This window comes from Bactrocera dorsalis, chromosome 5, assembly GCF_023373825.1.
Source record: "Bactrocera dorsalis isolate Fly_Bdor chromosome 5, ASM2337382v1, whole genome shotgun sequence".
NCBI lineage: Eukaryota > Metazoa > Arthropoda > Insecta > Diptera > Tephritidae > Bactrocera > Bactrocera dorsalis.
The window spans coordinates 20800119-20820387 of record NC_064307.1 but is presented as its reverse complement, the minus strand read 5'-3'; the positions used below and the strand labels follow the sequence as shown (position 1 = coordinate 20820387).

The window sequence follows — 20269 nt, the reverse complement described above, 5'->3', positions numbered from 1 at the left end:
TTTCATATTTCATTTTTTTCGAAAAATGCATTTAGTTTTGCGGTCGAAAGTCAGTTTTATCGAAATTATTTATTATAGCCGAATGATATTTATAATTATTGGTCTTGATGCGCCTGTACTGTATGCTGTATAGCTCAAAAACTAATTTTTGAACGATCGATTGTATGGGTGCTATATGTCATAGTCGACCAATCTGCACTATTTTCATTGCAGAGTTTTTATATGTCCTCAGTAAAAAGTGTGCAGAATTTGGAGTTCTTAGCTACTTAAATGAACGCTGTACAACTTCTAAAGCTATTTTTGAACACACAATTGTATGTGAGCTATGAGTTATTGTGATCGGAACTCAATGATTTTTCTTATTCTAGGCTTATACATCATAAGTAAAATATGCTCCAAATATGGACTGCTTAGCAGCTAAATTGTATGATTTCTAACTCAAAAATGCATTTTTTAACTACAATTTGTATGGTAGCTATAAGTTATAGACTTTCGATCTTAATAATTCTGTGTTATTCTAAGTTTTGTATGTTATTCGTATGCTAGAATGGATGCTGAAGCGCTGCTAAAAGCGTTTTTGAACATTCAGTTGTAAGAAATATATATGCTACAGTTATCGGATTTTGAAGATTTTCACTATACAGTTTCTATTCGAAATAAGCACAAAATTACTAAAAATTTATGCGCTTAACTGTATGATTAAGGAGGTAATAATGCAAAGCTGTACATTTGAACACTGCTTTTCGATTTTCAACTTAGTTATGGAAATTTTTTTCTTCGTCTCGAGTACCAAATTTTGTATCAGTGTTATCTGTGTTCGAATCATTTCTCTTGCCAAAAATTCACTTTCCTTGTTTAAGAGACTTAACCGAAATATGACTGAAACAGTGGGTTTCAAAAGAAAAAGTATTATAAATCAAACGTTTAGCTTTAGGTTAGAACCCGAATAAGTGCAAAGGACTGGGAACGAGTATTCGACTATGAATTTTTGAAGGCAATTCTTGTCTGCGGACATATTTTTAAATTTAACAGCATTTTTAGTAGTTTTGTGATAAGGCCTGAAATCGTATCAGAAATAATGTGCTCTTGGAATAACGAAAGGTTTCAAAAAGCATATTTCTTTCTACAAATGTTGCTTCTGACATTTCCAAGGGCAATATTTAACTCTTGGTACTCAGAGATGGTAAACTCTAATCTTTGTTGAATAACAGAAAGCCGAACACCAAAAATATGAAATCTTCCACCATATATTATATAGTTTATCGTTCCCAACCTTGCCTACCGCAGCCAACATATAACGCTCAAGCGCCCCTGCCATCAATGCCATATAAACAACACATTTTATCTACAAACATATTTGAGCTTTATACCAATTTATAACGGTGCTATGACGTTGTTTTTAGTTGAGATAAATTTAATGAATATTACACTATAAAAGCAACAAATTTATAAAAAGTTTCCATCACGCTGAGCGACGTTAATTGAAGCCCCTGCCGAAATTGATTTGTTTTCGATAAATTCAATTAATTGGCAACATTGTTTGGTCGGCAATTGTAGCAATTAAGGTGCCAACAAAAACACCAACTAAAAATACAATAAATTCAATAAATAATATATATAAATGTGCATGTATGTGGGGGTATGTTACTACTAATGTAAATATGGGACTGAATTATCTATACAAATTTTCAATTTAATGCTTTTTATTAGCATATTCTAGCGTAATTTAGCTTATTTTCATGAATGGCTGCATAATTTCATTAGCCACGAGGTAGCTTGCGTTGTTGCTGTTGTGTTGTTTCTCGGTTGTCTGATAATTTACGAGTATATTCACCACAATTTGTTGTTATTGTTATTATTGTTGTTTTTGTTGTTATTTTTATTGTTGTTGTTGTTATTAGTATTATTATTGTGGTTGTTGTTGTCTTTGTTTGCATTAGCTGCTACACTTGCCGTATTAAGATACATTGTGGGCGAAATGAAAAATTTATTGCAGCCACACACACACACATGCGCGCACTTAAACGCTCCTTCACACACACACACTCTGGCGTGCGCATGTTATCACTTATAAGTAATTGTTGGTTTTTCCAAGAAAGCGCTGCTCCCGGCAGCGTGTTTGCCCCGAAGACACACACCAACTGCGCCAAGTGATCAGCATCCTTTCATTACGAGCATTTAAATTAAGTGGCAAGTGTGTAATGAATACATATTAATGACCAACAACATACATATGTACATATTTAGTTGAGTGAACACCTCATGTACTTACACATATGCATATATGTATATGTAGTTATATGTCAGTGAGTTTCTGTCTTGCTAGGCCATGGAAAAGCTCATGGAAACTCCAGACTTTGAATAGAAATGTGAGATATTTGTCTCGGCTGCAACATTGTGGTGCAGGCAGCTGCAGCGCTTAGCATATATGAGGCAAATAATGTGGCACACATATGAATATAAGACAGCGCAACAATACATTTATGCATAATTTATTGCCTGTTGTAATTTATGCCTTTAAACTGGCACACGCATGGCTTGCACTTGCCCAACACACACACAGAAACACCGAAGCACATAAATAAACTCGCATGAGATATTTTTGTTTCCCTCGTCCGTTTCTTTTTTCGGAACAATGAGCTTTATTTAGATATTGCTCTGGAATACGATATTCTTGAATATACTTATACAATAATATGCCATATATATCGTCACTTAAAATGCAAAAAATGTAAAATCCCTTTTCATATATGTATGTGTAGGCAAAGGAAAAACGATATAACAGAAACCAGTCATACTAGAAAAAAATTTGAGTTTCGGTTATAAAATGGTTATATATTGGTTATATATTGGTTACATATTGGTTATATATTGGTTAGCGGAAACTGAACATTTTATGCGAATTGTTAAATAAAAACAATAATAAAAAGTTCGATTTTTATTTTTTTATGTTACGTTGTTTTGTATTTTAGGTGACGATATATTATATATATGTATATTGGGTACACTATGGACACTTCCGTGTTGTCGTAAAATAAAATTTGGAATATAACATTAAATAAAACTATAAAAACCTGAAATATAACTATTTTCCTTTTTGTCTCTCTGAGAAAAATGAATTAAAAGTTGGAATTTAGTAACCTTTAGTTTAAAAAACAATATTTTTCTTAAAAAATTGTTGTTATGTCGAATAAACTCAACAAAATTGTGATAAAAAGTATGGCTATTTGTAAACTCAGTGTTCAATTTTATATCATATAAATAACTGAATGTTTCGATTTTTTGAAAAAATCATGAATTATGGCCAAAGTAGGGTCATTTGTAAGCAAGACATCAAATATTATGTTTATAAATCCAGCATTGGAATCAGATTCGGTTAAGTCGAAATATATATTGGAACACATCTGATTCTTTAGGATCGTTTATGTCTGCACTTCCTAAAATATGCAAAAGGACATACATAAATCCCAGCTTCTAATACGATACATGACTCAAAATACAATGAGTTATTACGTCAGTGGTATCTATGGCATTTATTATTTTTATTGTATTAAAATTACTGAGTAAGGTAAAAAAAATTGAAGCTGAGGTCACAGTGGTTAAAGGCTTTGAGTGAATAAAAATGTAGGTTTATTTCAGTTAAGTAGACTCGACTTGTGGGCATGAATCTATGAAGGAACCGATCAAAGATTTATTTAGCGTATAAAAATGCAAAGACGTTCAAAGAATGTTCCGTGAGTTCTTTTGGTTCTGTTGCACAGAAAATCCATCTGAAAAAACTCAGCGAAAACGAAAAATTATAACACCGGTGTCAGTAGCTCCTATACTTATAATTTAACAACAATTAGTCGTTCTATATGTTTAACTCTACTATCAGCAATATTATTATCCTCATTATACTTTATTAGTTAAATAAACAAAACAAATTAATATAAAATAAAACAAGAAAAAACGTTAACTTCGGTTGCACCGAAGCTAAATACCCTTCACAGGTGCATTTCTGTTAGTAACTATCTGTTCAGTTTGTATGGCAGCTATATGCTATAGTAATTCGATCTGAACAATTTCTTCGGAAATTACATTGTTGCCTTAAAAAATAATCTATACCAAATTTCGTGAATATATCTTGTCAAATGCGAAAGTTTTCCATACAAGCCCTTGACTCCGATCGCTCAGTTTGTATGGTAGCTATATGCTATAGTTAACCGATCTGAACAATTTCTTCGGAGATTACATTGTTGCTCTAGAAAATAATCTATACCAAATTTGGTGAAGATACATTGTCAAATGTCAAAGTTTTCCATACAAGAACTTGATTCCGATCGTTCAGTTTATATGGCAGCTATATGTTATAGTGGTCCGATATCGGCCGTTCCGACAAATGAGCAGCTTCTTGAAGAAAAAATGACGTTTGCAAAATTTCAAAAGGATATCTTAAAAACTGAGGGACTAGTTCGTATATATACAGACAGACAGACGGACGGACAGACAGACGGACATGGCTAAATCGACTCAGCTCAACATACTGATCATTTATATATATACTTTATAGGGTCTCCGACGCTTCCTTCTGGGTGTTACAAACATCGTGACAAACTTAATATACTCGAAAATTAACGCATCTTTGATCAGCCGTCTTCACCTTCGATGGCATCAAGCGCCTAAATAAAACTTATAAATTGCCAGCATTGTTTTCTAGGAACATTTTTTCTTTTTTTGTGACTGAGCCTGAAGAGAAGACTTTTTCATGACAAAAGGAATTTTATTTGCACTCAAATTGCTACTATGATGTAACCATGTAACCAGTTACACTAGCTTCTCTCCTTTTGAAGGTCGGTAAAAAGGAACGATTTCAGTCAAGCAATTTTTCAGTGATAAAGCTGGATTAATCTTCAAATTTAATAAAAGCTATCTCTATACCATTTTGCCATAATAATTTTGACAAATATTTGGAAGCGCTCATTCTACCACTCAGAAGTTAGAATATTTTGTTGAAGAAGACATTTTATTTTAGTGATTAATTTTGAAAAAAAATGTATTCATTGATCCCATACACGACTTCCGAAATTTTGCTTAAAATTATCTTACTTTCAAAAACTAATAAATTTATTAGTCAATATAAAGATGAATAATAATAAATGCATGATCAAGTAGTAATCAATTTTTTGATTTTCGACAAAATATGGAAAAATCGTGTTCACAAAAAAAAATCGAAATTATTATTAGAAGTCTTTAATCTTCCAATCTAAAAAGATTGTGGGAAAATTTCAAGTCGATCGGACCTTTTTTCGAAAACCGCAAGTGTATAAAGGGTGATTTTTTAAGAGCTTGATAACTTTTTTTTAAAAAAAACGCATAAAATTTGCAAAATCTCATCGGTTCTTTATTTGAAACGTTAGATTGGTTCATGACATTTACTTTTTGAAGATAATTTCATTTAAATGTTGACCGCGGCTGCGTCTTAGGTGGTCCATTCGGAAAGTCCAATTTTGGGCAACTTTTTCGAGCATTTCGGCCGGAATAGCCCGAATTTCTTCGGAAATGTTGTCTTCCAAAGCTGGAATAGTTGCTGGCTTATTTCTGTAGACTTTAGACTTGACGTAGCCCCACAAAAAATAGTCTAAAGGCGTTAAATCGCATGATCTTGGTGGCCAACTTACGGGTCCATTTCTTGAGATGAATTGTTGTCCGAAGTTTTCCCTCAAAATGGCCATAGAATCGCGAGCTGTGTGGCATGTAGCGCCATCTTGTTGAAACCACATGTCAACCAAGTTCAGTTCTTCCATTTTTGGCAACAAAAAGTTTGTTAGCATCGAACGATAGCGATCGCCATTCACCGTAACGTTGCGTCCAACAGCATCTTTGAAAAAATACGGTCCAATGATTCCACCAGCGTACAAACCACACCAAACAGTGCATTTTTCGGGATGCATGGGCAGTTCTTGAACGGCTTCTGGTTGCTCTTCACCCCAAATGCGGCAATTTTGCTTATTTACGTAGCCATTCAACCAGAAATGAGCCTCATCGATGAACAAAATTTGTCGATAAAAAAGCGGTAATAATTTTGGTAATAAAATTCAATGATTTGCAAGCGTTGCTCGTTAGTAAGTCTATTCATTGAAATGTCAAAGCATACTGAGCATCTTTCTCTTTGACACCATGTCTGAAATCCCACGTGATCTTCAAATACTAATGCATGAAAATCCTAACCTCAAAAAAATCAAGTGTATATGACCCCTTATAGCCAATTCGCACAACCAAATTAATTTAGTACATTAAGTTTGTAATTGGGAAACCAGCACACACCGGCTACTATATCAGCAAAAGGCTCGATTAACGATCAGCTGTTATACTTGCTTGTGCTCTTTCTTTTGTATTTTCTCCGATGATTAAAATTCATCAGTTGATTGCTCTTTTATCAATAAACACAACCAAATTTACAGTCTGGACTACAACCAGCAAAGTTAAACCAGTTTGAAATCGATTTAAATTCGACTAAGAATTAATGTAGTAAAAAAGGTATTATAAATTTTTATAGCAAATATATTTAAATTGGCGATTTAATCGAGCAAAGGCTGATTATTTAATCAATTAACTCCTATGCGAAAATGTTATTAAGCAGGAACATTTAAATGAAAGACATATCTAGTCGAAGTTCTGACGACCAAAATAGTTGAACTTATCAAGGAGTTTATATTCGGAACACCAACATACTTTTATAATATGTTGAGAAATGTGGAAAAAATTTCGAAAGGTCTAAAAATATATAATTCCAATCGAAACTGAACCAAATATATAAAAATATAAAAAAGTCGTTTGAAGATTTTTTCGATGTGAAAATTTCCCACGACTTTTTTTTAGAAATTATTTTCCTTTCGGAGAAATTTTTCTAACATATTCTGAAGGCTGCGTTTCGTGGAAAATACGTTAAAAGTTTTGGGAATAACCCATAAACATAATCCCCAAATATTTTTTGGGGATTCTAAGTATTCTAAGATTGTCTATATTTTCAAAAATACTGAGTGTTTTCACTTTTTTGATTAATTTTAAAAAATAAAACTAAAAAAATAATGAAAATTGTTTAATCGAAATTAAGCCTTAATTTTACATCTTCCACGAATAATTAAAATTCCCTCAAAATCATTATTTTTTATTTATTACTGCGATCAAAACATTATTTCTTTTAGATAATTTTGAAAAAAAGTCAGCACTCTTAAGCTCATTTATTAAAATTTATTTTTGTAAACTCAACACACACATACACACGCATATTAACATTCAAGTGCCAACTTAAATGACGCACGCGGAGTGGATATGTTGTAATGCAATTGCACAATATTCACTACCATTAATTTTCGAATATTAAAACAAAAGCTCATTGGCAGTTTAAGCAGCTGAAAATAAATTCAAGGTTCCACTATTTCGCTACGAGAATGCTCGAGCAGCCACCACTAAACACTTTACATATTACATACGTGTAAATGTGTGTGTGTGTGTGTGTAGGCCGCATAGTAAAAGTAAATGTAAATGTATACTTATTTATTTTCAAGGAGATTAATTGCTGGCGCATTGGCGTCACCGGGTCTACGAAGCGCTTGTGGCCCACAGGCCAGATGCGCCCCATAGTCACAATGCGTTGATGCTTTATGGAGAACAAAATGGAACGTCGCTGCAAAAATACATGTGAGTTTGTTAATATGTGTGTGTGTGTGTGTGTCCCCGCCCATTTGTTATCGAAAAGTGTCTTATTGAATATTAAAGTGTTCACAATTTCTTAATTTTACGAGCACCGATGGATATTAATTTATTAATGCTCGTGTTTTTAAGACATTTCCTTATGGACGTGACTACATGCATTAATGGTATTTAGCTATATAAATTATGGAGGATTAAGAACACGCATGTGTTTATGTATCACGCTTATTTTATGTTGTAAAACGAATACAAAGAATCGATTTTTGATTTCAAGAAAAATAATAAAAATTCATATACGAAGAATCTATCAAATATTCAGCACGTATGTGGTCGTTAAATGACGACAGGGATTTGTTAAATATTTAACACGTTAATTTCGCGGTTTTTAATGCTTTTTTAAAATGATGTTGAATTTTAAGTAGAAAAAGTTTGCTCATTAGAGACATTTTTTCCTGGAGATCGGCTATGTTAACAAGAAAATAAAAAAAAATTTCAAAATTGATCACAATTGTCAAAGTACTTTAAATTTTGTAGAGGTATTTTTTTTTACTGAAAGTTGAAGTAAAATATCTATATGTAATTTATAAATTATTACCAAAAACTATATAAAGAATTTTTCAGTATTATACTCTCTTATATAACAAAATATTCAATGCATTTCATTTAAATTACTTAAAAATAGTAAAAATTGCGTTTCGGAAAATTTCGACAGCTGCGCTACCTAAGCAATCTAAATCGAAACAGCTCAAAAGAATCTCGACAAGACGGCGGAAAATTCCAAGCATGCATACAATGAAGAAATTCGTTTTTAATTATGTTCAAATGGCTGTAATAATATATAAATTATAAGCGCAAATTTATATTAAATAATGTAAAATTTTCCATGTTTCCCGGTTTCCTAGAAACATGCACTCACACACCCATACAAACATACAAAGTGAGGTGGATGCATATTTCCATCGTTGCCGGCCATAATGTGGATGATTTGTAAATGCAACGAGTATGAAGAAAGCATATGCACGTGGCTTGGTACAGACACGTATGTATATACATATATACATCTACACACATATATATATATATATATATATATGTATATATGTAGAAGTATGCATGTGCTTTAACTTATGTAAATAGTATATCTATATGGCTATGTATGTGTGTGCATGTTTATGACAAGAAGAATTCCGCATTGCCATTGCTGATTGAAATGTAATGCATTTACGCCTGACTGCTGATGTGCTATTCAGTCTGCCACTCGAACTATGTTAGTGGGTGACGACATATTGACAGCTTGACAGAGTTGCAATTGTGCAATCAACCAGAAATTTTAACAAATATTTAATGTTTATTTCAATTCCATTAAACATTCAAATGTCTATTGGAAATTTTCGATAAAATTGAGGAAAATTTCAGGTTGATTTGGAAAGCTTTTGTTGAAGCACTATCAACGATAATTTTTGTATTTAGAAGTTGTACAAAATAAGCTAGTAAATACTCTCTGATAGATGTTGTGCGAGAAAAAAGCGATAAAGAATTAAGCAAGCAACCGGGAAGGCAGTTTAATAAGGAACCGTCATCCAGTTTCAAATCATTCAATCATTATATTATATAAGGCTTCTTCGGGCATTTAGTCTCTTCAAAACCCATAAGTGCTTTTACCCTTGGAATACAAATAATCGATTTATATATAAATCGAACTGTCATTTTTTATAGCGATTTTCTAATCTTTCGCTCACTAAAAACGCTATGACCAAAATAATTATAATTTAAATCGATTTATTGATGAATTATCGTTTTTTTTATATTGATCCCATGCCAAAATATTTTCGCAAATCAAATAATATTTTCAATGAAATAAGAAAAAAAATTATTATCGACTTATCGATAAGTAATCGATTTTCTGAAACCGCTGAACCGTTGCTTCATTGATCTCGCTAATCAAAATATGTTTCAGAATAACAAAAAACCGAAATATATTGATTTATCGAGTGACAAGTAATTGATTTTGTACATTCATTCACTATGCTATAGCCGAAGTGACACAAGTGCTTTGGACAAAAACATTTTTTCAAATACCTCACTTAGCAAAACAGGCTCTCAGCAACAAAATTAAAATAATCGACAGATATACATATATCGAGAATTTATCGGTGCTGAGCAATAAAATTAAAATAATCGATAAAATATATCGAGAATTAATCGGTTATAAGCAATAAAATTAAAATAATCGATAAAATATATCGAAATTTTATCGATTTCAAATATCGATTCACTGCTCCTTGCTTTCCAAGAAATGCTCTTATCAGAAGAAGAAAAGTTATCAAAATTTATTCATCGATAAATTGACAGTTTGATAAATCGACTCAATACAGAACTATTTACGATATCGAAAAAATTTTCAATCAAATAAAAAAAACAGTTATTTTCGACTTATCGATAAATTATCGATTTTTTGATATTCTTCCACTCAAATATCGCTATAACAACCCATATAAGTTACTTGTACCCATTCCTTCACGCTTCCCAAAATGTGTTTTTCACTAAAATAAAAAAAAATTTAAATCGATATATTAAACGAGAATTTTGGGAAATGTTGACAGAAATGAAACTTAAGAAACCTTCAAATAAACTTTTCTTTACTCAACATAGCCAGAGTATAACCAAGCAATTGAAACAATCGCAGGTTAACAGAACGAGCCTCCTCGTGACAATGATTCATTGTACTTGTATATATGTATATAGCATTGTAGCCTAATAGTTCATGAATCCAATATTTGTTTAAAAGTAATAAAATTGCACGTTAAAACTCAAAAAATATTATTTCTAGACTCCTATGCATATACAATACACCTATATACCCATACATTTGTATATGTATAATGATTTCTATGCAAAATACGGAAGCATCAAGCTTGAGTATAGTTTATTTGTCAATCACATTGACTGTTTTTAAAACAAAAAAATAACATCCGTAACGTATTGTAAATAAATAAATTGTAAATTGTGGAACGTTGCTTTTACTTATACATATGTATAAGTACCTATAAGGTTGATTTATATGTGTATATATTAGGGTATCCGTTATTTCCCATGTTGGCTTTTTAGCAAATTTTTAAGAATAAAATTTAAATTTTTGCCCAAGAAATAAAAATGTAACATAAACAAGCGCTTCTAAGCATGCGTACAGTGAACCACGGCGTATGAGCAACAAATATTGTATTAGGTACTTCATATGAATACTCTAAAAAGCTTCGATGTAATACTTTAATGGCGTATAACTTTTAAAATAATGTTTTTATGAAAAAAAATATTAAGATCTTTTTCGTAGAGCAGAAAATTTTGTATTAGAATATTCAACTTTTCACGCAGTAAGTTTAGTGGCTTTGCATATAAAAAATTTATTCCAAAAAATTAAAAAATTCCATGTAAAATGTATGGGAGAAGCAAGGTGCTTTAGGCACAGTTTCAATTCTATAACTTTTTTAAGGCAAAAACTGAAATTCAGCATACGTTTGCATAAAAAAAAAAAAAAATAAGCTTAAAACTACGGACGCCCTACTATATTATACATATAAATAAATATACATTTATGACACCATTTGCATGATTTTTGCTGACGAATTGTTTACTACACTATATAGACGTATTTATGTAAACATAAGTTCAAATCGACATCATACCCTAATCGATTTATTCCCATATAAAGGGTGACCGCACACACATTATTGATGATCCATACAGATAACAACAACAAGAAACGCCACCGGCTGCTGCCAGCACACGATTGTTGCGCGATTATTTACTATTTATTCATAGTTCACTTGACTTGTTGTTGGCAGCGGCTTCTTTGGGGTCGCTTTGAAAACGAAATGAAGCGTTGCGCCACTTTTATATATGTATGCAAGTATATAAATATATAAGTTTATTTATTTTGTAAAGGAAAAATTGGCGTAAATGAAAATTCTCAAAATCGAAATGAAAAAAATTGGCACTTACATGTGCTAGTATGTAACGGTGCATGCACTCGCATGTAAATAAGCACAATTGTGAATCTAAATATTTGTCTAGAAATTTAGTCGCTGCACTCGTAGACGACGCGCCATTAGCCAGTTCATACTAGGTTGTAAATATATTTGTTTATTTTTGCTTAATTATCTTGAAGAAAAGCACAGCAAGTTTACAGTTAATTTACATGTGAGATTTGGGTTTAAGCGAAATCAGCAGATATTTCTATAAATATATACTTGTGTAATTGTGACCAATATGTTTATTAAATTATATATAATAATTATATTGACCTTCAAAGTGAAATTTTAGTAGGAGATAGTAGCCAATTTGTATGGCAGCTATATGTTTTAGTGATCCGATCTGAACAATTCTTTGGTGGACTATAGTGTTGGTCCCGAGAATAATATATCCCAAATTTCTTGAAAATAACTTGTAAAATAAAAAAGTTTTCCATACAACGACTTTATTTTGTTCGACCCATTTGTACGACAGCTATATGCTATAGTGGTTCGATATGAACAATATCTTCGGTAATTGATGTGCTTTTTGGGAGAATCCTTTGCGCAGTGTTTCGAGAATATAGCTTGTCAAATAGAAAAGTTTTCCACACAAGCACTTGCTTCTGATCGTTTAGTTTGTATGGCAGCTATATGCTATAGTCGTTCGATTTCGGTTATTCCTACGTATGAGCAGCTTTTAGAGAAGAAAAGCACATGTACGAAATTTCAGCTGAATATCTTAAAGACTAAAGGCTTAATTCGCGTACGGACACAAAAACTGTGAGACATGACTCGATTCCTCAACTTAATCGTTTATAGATGTACTTTGCAAGGGCGTTGACATTTTTTGTTTACGTATTACATACTTTATAACTTTATATACCCTGTGGATATTAAAATAATTTGTACTATTTTTAATAAAATTTAATAAATTTATTTAAAAATGACCTTTTCCTTCGCCCCAAATTAATCACTATACCATAAATTATTCAAAAAACTAGCCAAAGCCTTTAGAATGTACTGGCATATCCTTCTAAAAGTTTATTTTTTATAGCGTTTAGAAGAAGTTTATTTAATAAAAACTACTATCCATAACCGTCTTTGTTTTAACTAAAATTTTTCTAACTTTTTTGAGAAGATTGTCCTCGACCATTTTGTGGCTTACTTTGAAATTGTTTTCTATCAAATTTTTTTTATTTTGTCTTTAGTAAGCACATGATTTAAAAAGACTAAGTATTATTCTTATGAATTAAATATTTTACTTCCTCTTCATCTTTAATGGCGTAGCTTCTACTACATGCTACTTATATTTTGTTTTTGTTTTGCTCCGCTTCATTTTCACGAGAACTTTTTAAAAATAGCAATCAATTCCTAAAAAGAGCAATTTCACTTCAAAGCTTAATTCTTTATACCGAAGTACTTGGAATATTTTTTTCGCAATAAAATAATATGAAGATGAAAGAGATTTTCATTTTTCATTTCTGCTTAACAAGAATCGTAATATTTATATTTTTTCAAGAAATATGTAGTGCAAATAGAAGGATTGATAGGATTTATTTCAATTTTTAGACGTTTGGGAAAATGAATAGTTTGAAGAAATAAAATTACTTTTTCATTTCTTAATCATTTTTTTTTTACCATAGTTTGAAAAAAAATTTAAACTATTGAATAATAATGGAATTTAATGGAAAATTTTTAAAAATAAAAGTCTTTTCAAAAAACCATCAAAAAAGATAATTTCAATCATAGCATGAAAATGAAGTAAAATTGAGACAACAAAAATATATTTCAGCTAACCCGACAGCGTAGGCACAATAAACCATAGATCGCAGTGTAAAGCCTCAATTTAACCAGAAAGCGTTATAATGAATGCTTTCGGGCTAAAAATGTGTCATATAATATGTACTTCGGTTGTCCATATGCCGCCTAAATGTGGATGAAGTTTTTGATGATTAATTAAAACCCATAAGCGTAGTAAGAGTTCGTCTAAATCAGACCAAAGTCGTACTCGTATACATGCTATGCTACAATAATAGTTTTAATGTCATTGTGCGACAAAAAAAATATGCTTAAAATAGTATATATAACTACAATGGCAGATGAGACCTTTTCAAGGCTACCTCTACAAAAAAAGTCGAACATGCTTCTCATACATTTTTGAAGGGCCTTAGATAAAAGTAATGCCAGCTGTTCAAGGAAATCCTTTTAACATTCTGGATTAAATCCAAAATATCAATGATTTAGGCATTAACTGGTAAAGGCCACCTTTCTGAATATCAGACGTTTCATAGGTGGAAAAATATTAAACAAAAATTCTGTTTTTTTTTCTAAATTATTGAAGTGGCCAATATTTTTACTAAAAATATTATGGTATTTAGAATTTGGAAGTTTACTCTGACACCCAATACGACCTTTTGTAAAAATAAAGTGTATTCAGTCAGCCACTGTTTCCTACATAGTTTCCTACTAGCCTCATCACTATATCTTAGTTTTCTTAACCAACAGTTGTAGCCAAAAGTCGGAGTCGGTTGGCCGGAGATATTTATTCAACACAAGCCATCGGCTGCACGTTCTCCCTCGAAACCTATTCTAACGGCTCCAAATCGCATTAATTATTTGGCTATTTCTCAAGCTCATTTCTTGATATGATTAAGTTCATTTCAATAGAAATGACTGCATTGATATTAGCAGAGACCCCAATGGTCACAAACTGTTAACTTGCAGTGCTCATCATTGTCTGTAACGTGGGCTGCCTGTTCAATTTTTGGAAGCAAAACATTCATGCTACACCAGATGATAATTTCTTATGGTTGAAAGGAGTTTTGATTTACGATTTACGAAACGTGCTGCTCAAATTAAATATGTTTCAATTGAAATGAAAAGATTTGGTTCCCCCTGGCATATTTCTAATGTTAGAAATCAAACAATCAGCTAATGCGAACAAATGTCTCAGAATCAGCCATTAAAATCAAAAGTTTCTAAAAAGTCTAAAAAAAATGGTGAAAACGGAAAAAATGTCAAATGGCAAAACCACAATTAGCTAATGTACGAATGTTGCGTATACGCCATGCCGACCAAACACTGTCACATATTTTTTTATGCAAACAATATGGCTTTCTTTCGCTTTGATGTATGATTTTAATATTTTTTTCAAACGTGATATGAACTAGATAAACGGTTATTATGGAAAAATCGAACAAATTTGAAAAATTAAAAAAAAAAATTAAAAAATTAAAAAAAAGTTTAAAAATTAAAGAAATAAAAATAGAAATTATACATTGAAAATTTCAATCAAAAATTTTGCAATTTCTCTTTTAAGTTTTTTCATAAATCAAATATTTCCATATGACAACCAATATGTGGCCTTTAATTTTTGGCCAAAATTTATGTCTTCTGGTTTGCAAGTTTTTCACCTGTGCACGCTTATTGGCCGCATGTCAGCTAACAAAAATTAATGTTTTCACCATATATTTTCGCTTTGAACACGGCCAACAAAAACAACAACTAATAAAGCGACATTAATTAGATGCGCGTTGTGCGGCTTGTTTTCTTTTTGGAATATTTTTTTTTTCAATTTTTTGGCGTTTTTCTGTGCTTTTTATGAGCATTTCGTGCGCTGACAAAAAATACAGCGCAAATGTTTTTTGCTTTTTGTTTTTATTGTCAGTTTTTACTTTTCATATTTGTGGTTATTAATTAGCGGCGTTTGGATTTGGATTTTGTACGCGGTTTATACGCTTTATTTTTGTTTTTTTCTATTTAACGCGCTTTAATGTGAAATATATGTGTGACATATATACAAAACTGGGAAGTCATTAATGTGAGTGACATCGCCTAGAGGCGTTTATATGCAGATATGTAAGTGTATGCGTACTACTAGTTCCTCTAGCATGTAATAAATTCGTTTGGCTTGCTTTATCGGCTGGACTCTTGGCTTTCTCACATAATTTTGCCTCGAAATTGGCGGTCAGCAACGCGTCGCGTCTGTGATGCCGTCAGCAAAATATACAATAACACACACACACACCCTCATTAGTTGTAAACTAACGTCTAACAGTCCTAATACATTTGGTTATTTCCATTTTCAAAGTTATAGTGATCGAGGCAAACTAATTTCGTATGTCATATTTGAATTTATGGCTCTGGCTGACACAAGAAATTAGAAATTCGGAAAAATGCGCAGGATTTGCGACGTAAATCGCGGAATGTTAATTAAATTGTTGGATTTCTACTTTGTTTTTGATTTTCTTTGGTATACAACTTGCGTACTTTTGTGCACCTGCCGTTAGTTATGGCCGCACATGTGTTTCCCGTTTCGGTACTAACACAAAAGCAGGCACTGTAAATCACTACAAACGCACAGCAATTTCATTTGGAATTAGAGGCTTGTAATTTTGCCTGGATTAGTTTGAGAAATTTTGGCTCTGTTTCGTTTTTATGTTTTTTTTTTCTAAAATATTTTTGTTGTATTTTTCAGTCTCTGTTCAGGCAGCAACACATGTTGCATGTTTTGAAAAAAATTTTAAAGTTCATTTACCGCCATTTTCAACATTAACATCTTAGAAATAAGTCACTTTTAATTAACTTTTAAATTATGTGTCTTACATTTTTTTGTATTTAATTATTTTTTTTAATTAAATAATTAATTTTTTTTAATTAATTAAAATTTATTTTACCGGTAATTCAATATTATTTAATAAATAAGTCACTTTTAACTCATTTTTAAATATATTGTCTCAAATTTTTTTGTATTTAATTAATTTTTTTAATTAATTAAAATTTATTTTACCGGTAATTCAATATTATTTAATATATAAGTCACTTTTAACTCATTTTTAAATATTTTGTCTCAAATTTTTTTGTATTTAATTAATTTTTTTAATTAAATAATTAATTTTTTTTAATTTATTAAAATTTATTTTACCGGTGTTTCAATATTATTTAATATATAAGTCACTTTTAATTCATTTTTAATTATTTTGTCTTAAATTTTTTTATTAAATGATTTTTTTCAATTAATTAATTATTTGTTTTTATTTATAATTTTTATTATTGTAAAAATTTGTTAATTAAGTTTTTTATACAAATTAACACATTTTTAATCAAATATTTTTTTGAAAAGAGTTTTTACGTGTTTTTACGTTTTTGGTTAAAGTTTAATTCTTTGGGAACAGGTGCTGCACGTACGTGTTAAAAAAATGTATTTACCGGCATTTATATAATGGCATTGTAATCTTTATTTTAATAATTTTTCAAATTTATTTTCTGATGTTAATTAATTTTTTAAATTAAAATTTTTTTTAACAAAATTCGTTTTTAATTAATTGATTAAATTAGCTTTTCATATTATTAGTTATTTGTTAATTAATTTTTTTTATTAATTACAATGTTCCTTCAATTAAATAATTTTTGAATTAATTTTTTTTTATAATTTCTATTGTTGATTTTTAGTCTCTGGCAATAGATGCTGCATGCAAGAGATTAAAAAAAAAATTAAATTTGTTTACAGTTATTTTTAGAACTATTTAATATTTTATTCACTGTTAATCCATTTTATATATAAATTAATTTTATTATAATAAGCCAATTTTGTTTAATAAATATTTTTTTAGTTAAATAAAAGTGAAATAAATTTTTTTAATTAAATTTTTTTTTTCTTTTTTATGTTTAAACATTTTGTTTGGTATTGTTTTTAGTTGCTAGTCACGTGTTACACAAGTTTTTTCAAAACAAAACTTCTTTTAATTAATTAAATTAACTTTTTAATTAAATTGTTAATTTACCACAAGGTTTTAGCACTATTTCATGTATAAACTTTTTTATTTAATTTTTATGTTCATTAATTTTACTTGATAAATTAATTTTTTTTAATTCGTTTTTTTATAAATTAATTATTTTTCAAATAAAAATAATTTTTTTTTATGTTTTTGTTCTCAATTAAATATTTTTTTGAATTTTATATTTACGCCAATTTTTATAAAATTACTTTTACTATTTCTACCACATCAACAAATATTTTATCTTCCACCACCACACTCCAAACAAAAGTTTACTTCTTAATCCGCCACGTTAACTTCACGTTTTTATACACTTTCAATCACTGCCTGTGCGATTTTCGATACTCGCGCTAACCGTCGGTGCGTTCTGTGCGTGATCGTTCCGCGATATCGACTACTGCACCGTTTGAGCGTTGGATAACAACACATCTGGCCTGTCGGCTGGCTGGCCAAAATATTCCAACCGCCTCACTGATCTGGTTAATTTCCATTGGTGACGTTTTCATGCAAAGCTTTCCGAGCTTTTCCAATTTTCATTTGCACGTTCTCGCATTTTCCATCATATTTGCTTATCTTTTCTACAACTCTCTCTCCAAATGGCTCTTACTGGTGCTATTATTGCACTGATTTCAAAAGTCATGCTCTCCGCTGCTCTCCTATTCTCTGACACGGCTTCGCTTCCAGCATCGGTTCGTTGCTTTTATTCTGTGCCATGTTCGAAAATAAGTGTTTCTTTGTTCTCTATATAGTATCTCGATATTTTTGTTTTACTTACCGCATCACGGCAATCGCGGACTTTTCTCCTTCTATTTTTTTACTTCGTACTCTCCTCGCTGGCAATTTGTTGATCATATATGCATATAGTGTGTGTGTTTTCGGGGCTTTCACGATTTTTCGTGACGTTCAATTTGCGTTTTCTTGTGTTTTTGTTTTTATTTTTTGATGTGTTTTGGTTTTTATTTGTTTTATTTATTTTTGTATTTTGTGTTTCGTTTTGATGTGGCTATTTTTGTTGCTGTTGTTTTCTTTTCGTAGTTGCTATTGCTATATTTTTAATTTTGGTGGTTGTTTTTTATGTTATCACGGTAAATGATCAGCGTACAGAGCTAAGTCGATTCAGCCATGTATATATACAAACTTGTCCATCAGTTTTTGAGATATCGATCTGAGTTTTTGCACCTACCCTTCTCACATGAAGAAGCTGCTCATTTGTCGGAAAAACAGATATTGGACCACTATAGCACATAGCTGCCATACAAACTGAACGACCAGAAACAAGCGCTTGTATGGAAAACTTTTTTAGTTTACGAGATATCTTCACAAAATTTGGCATATATTATTATCTTGGGCAAGGGTGTAATCTTTGTAGAAATTGATCAGATCGGATCACTATAGCATATAGTTGTCATACAAACTGAACGATCAGAATCAACTGCGTGTTTGAACAGCTTCTTTATTTGAAGAGGTATTTTCATGAAATTTGCCATGGCTTATTTTTTAAGACAAAGGTGCAATCTCCGAAGAAATTCTTCAGATCGAACCACGGTAACATATGGCTATCATACAAAATTACCCATCAAAATCAAGATACAAATATTTTTTTTACACCTGTGAAGGGTATTTTTTCTGGTGTTTATCGTGGTATTGTTATTGTAATATTTAATTTAGTTGCAGTTCTTTTATCATAATTATTTTAGTGTTGCTATTATTTTTTTATTTTGATTTTACCTAGGTCTTTGCGTCGGTGCTTGTTATTGCTTTTTTGTTGGTTTTGCAAAATTTTATTTTTTTTTGCATTTTTCATCTTTTGCATGCTTTTCCAATAAATTTTCTTTGCTGTTTTTGTTGTATGCTCGGATCTCCCAATTTTCTTAATTAATTTCCTTCTTATCTGCATTTCCCTCCATTCTACTTCTCTACTTAACATACTTTGCAATACTTATCAACATGCTGACTCTTTTTACTCGCTTTTCTCGCTGCGCATAATTACTAGTTGATTTTTGAATTTTAAAAATAATCTTTCGCTCGAAAATTTGCCTTTTCCCCGAATTATAAATACAAGCGATCCATTAGCGTCCTAATTATATGCGGTTTGTTTTCACTATATCCGTGTATTTGTATGTGTGAGCCGCTTATGCTCTTGGCCGCTCGCACTCGCTCGTGTATTTTTTGTGATTTTGTTGTTGTTGTACTTAGCAGTTGCCACATGTTTATTGTGCTCCACTGCCCGCGCTGCAGAAAAGTTTTTAATGCCAGGGCTCCCCTGTTAAGCATGCTCCAGCCGCGTCAAGTGTAGCGCGCAAAGCTGGCAAAGTTTGTAAACACTTGTAGTAATGTGTTTATTGTAGTTCTTCTTTTTTGTGGGATTAATTATTTTCTTTTTACAGATATTATTTTATTTGATTTCGTTTTTGTTTTATTTTCTCTGCTTCAGGCACTCCCCACCCGCTTCATTTGCTTGTATATATTTATTGTGTGGATGGGTTGTTTTTTTTTACTCAAACTTGCTATCGCTCATTCATTTCTTTGAAAGTGTGCGTGTGCGTGTTTGCGCAGTTTTGAGAATTATTGGCCCGAAGATGTAATTATTGACCCGCCGCGTCTGATTTGGCTTGACGTCATTGCTTTGCCGTCAACTGCAGGTTGTGTATACAAATTGTTGTTGTTGGTTTTAATAGTCAATGTTGTTGTTTTAACAACACTATATTTTTAGTGTGTTTTTCTTACTTTTTTCCACACGAGCTTACGTAGTTATATCAAAAGTCATATTTTGGGGTAAAACAAGTT

General features: G+C 31.1%; 1 protein-coding gene and 1 long non-coding RNA gene across 11 annotated transcripts in view; both read right to left on the bottom strand.

Annotated features, from left to right (window-relative positions):
- The window catches only part of LOC105230055 (capon-like protein), a 309021-nt gene that overhangs the window by 29091 nt on the left and 259661 nt on the right, over positions 1-20269 (bottom strand). For 2 of the 10 annotated variants that reach the window (XM_049457476.1, XM_049457473.1), the window contains exon 1: positions 17692-18934. The exons of 3 other annotated variants lie outside the window; for them this stretch is intronic. The gene's annotated coding sequence lies outside the window, so the exon portion shown is untranslated. Of the gene's footprint in view, positions 1-15118; positions 16284-17691; positions 18943-20269 lie in introns of those variants that run through there. 5 more of the 10 variants (XM_049457479.1, XM_049457474.1, XM_049457475.1 and 2 more) reach the window with 5 other exon arrangements.
- LOC125778654 (uncharacterized) lies at positions 3977-4600 on the bottom strand. The gene is made up of 2 exons (XR_007422846.1): positions 4280-4600; positions 3977-4125 (listed from the first exon to the last, which is right to left on the bottom strand). It is a non-coding gene; the product is annotated as an uncharacterized LOC125778654 (long non-coding RNA).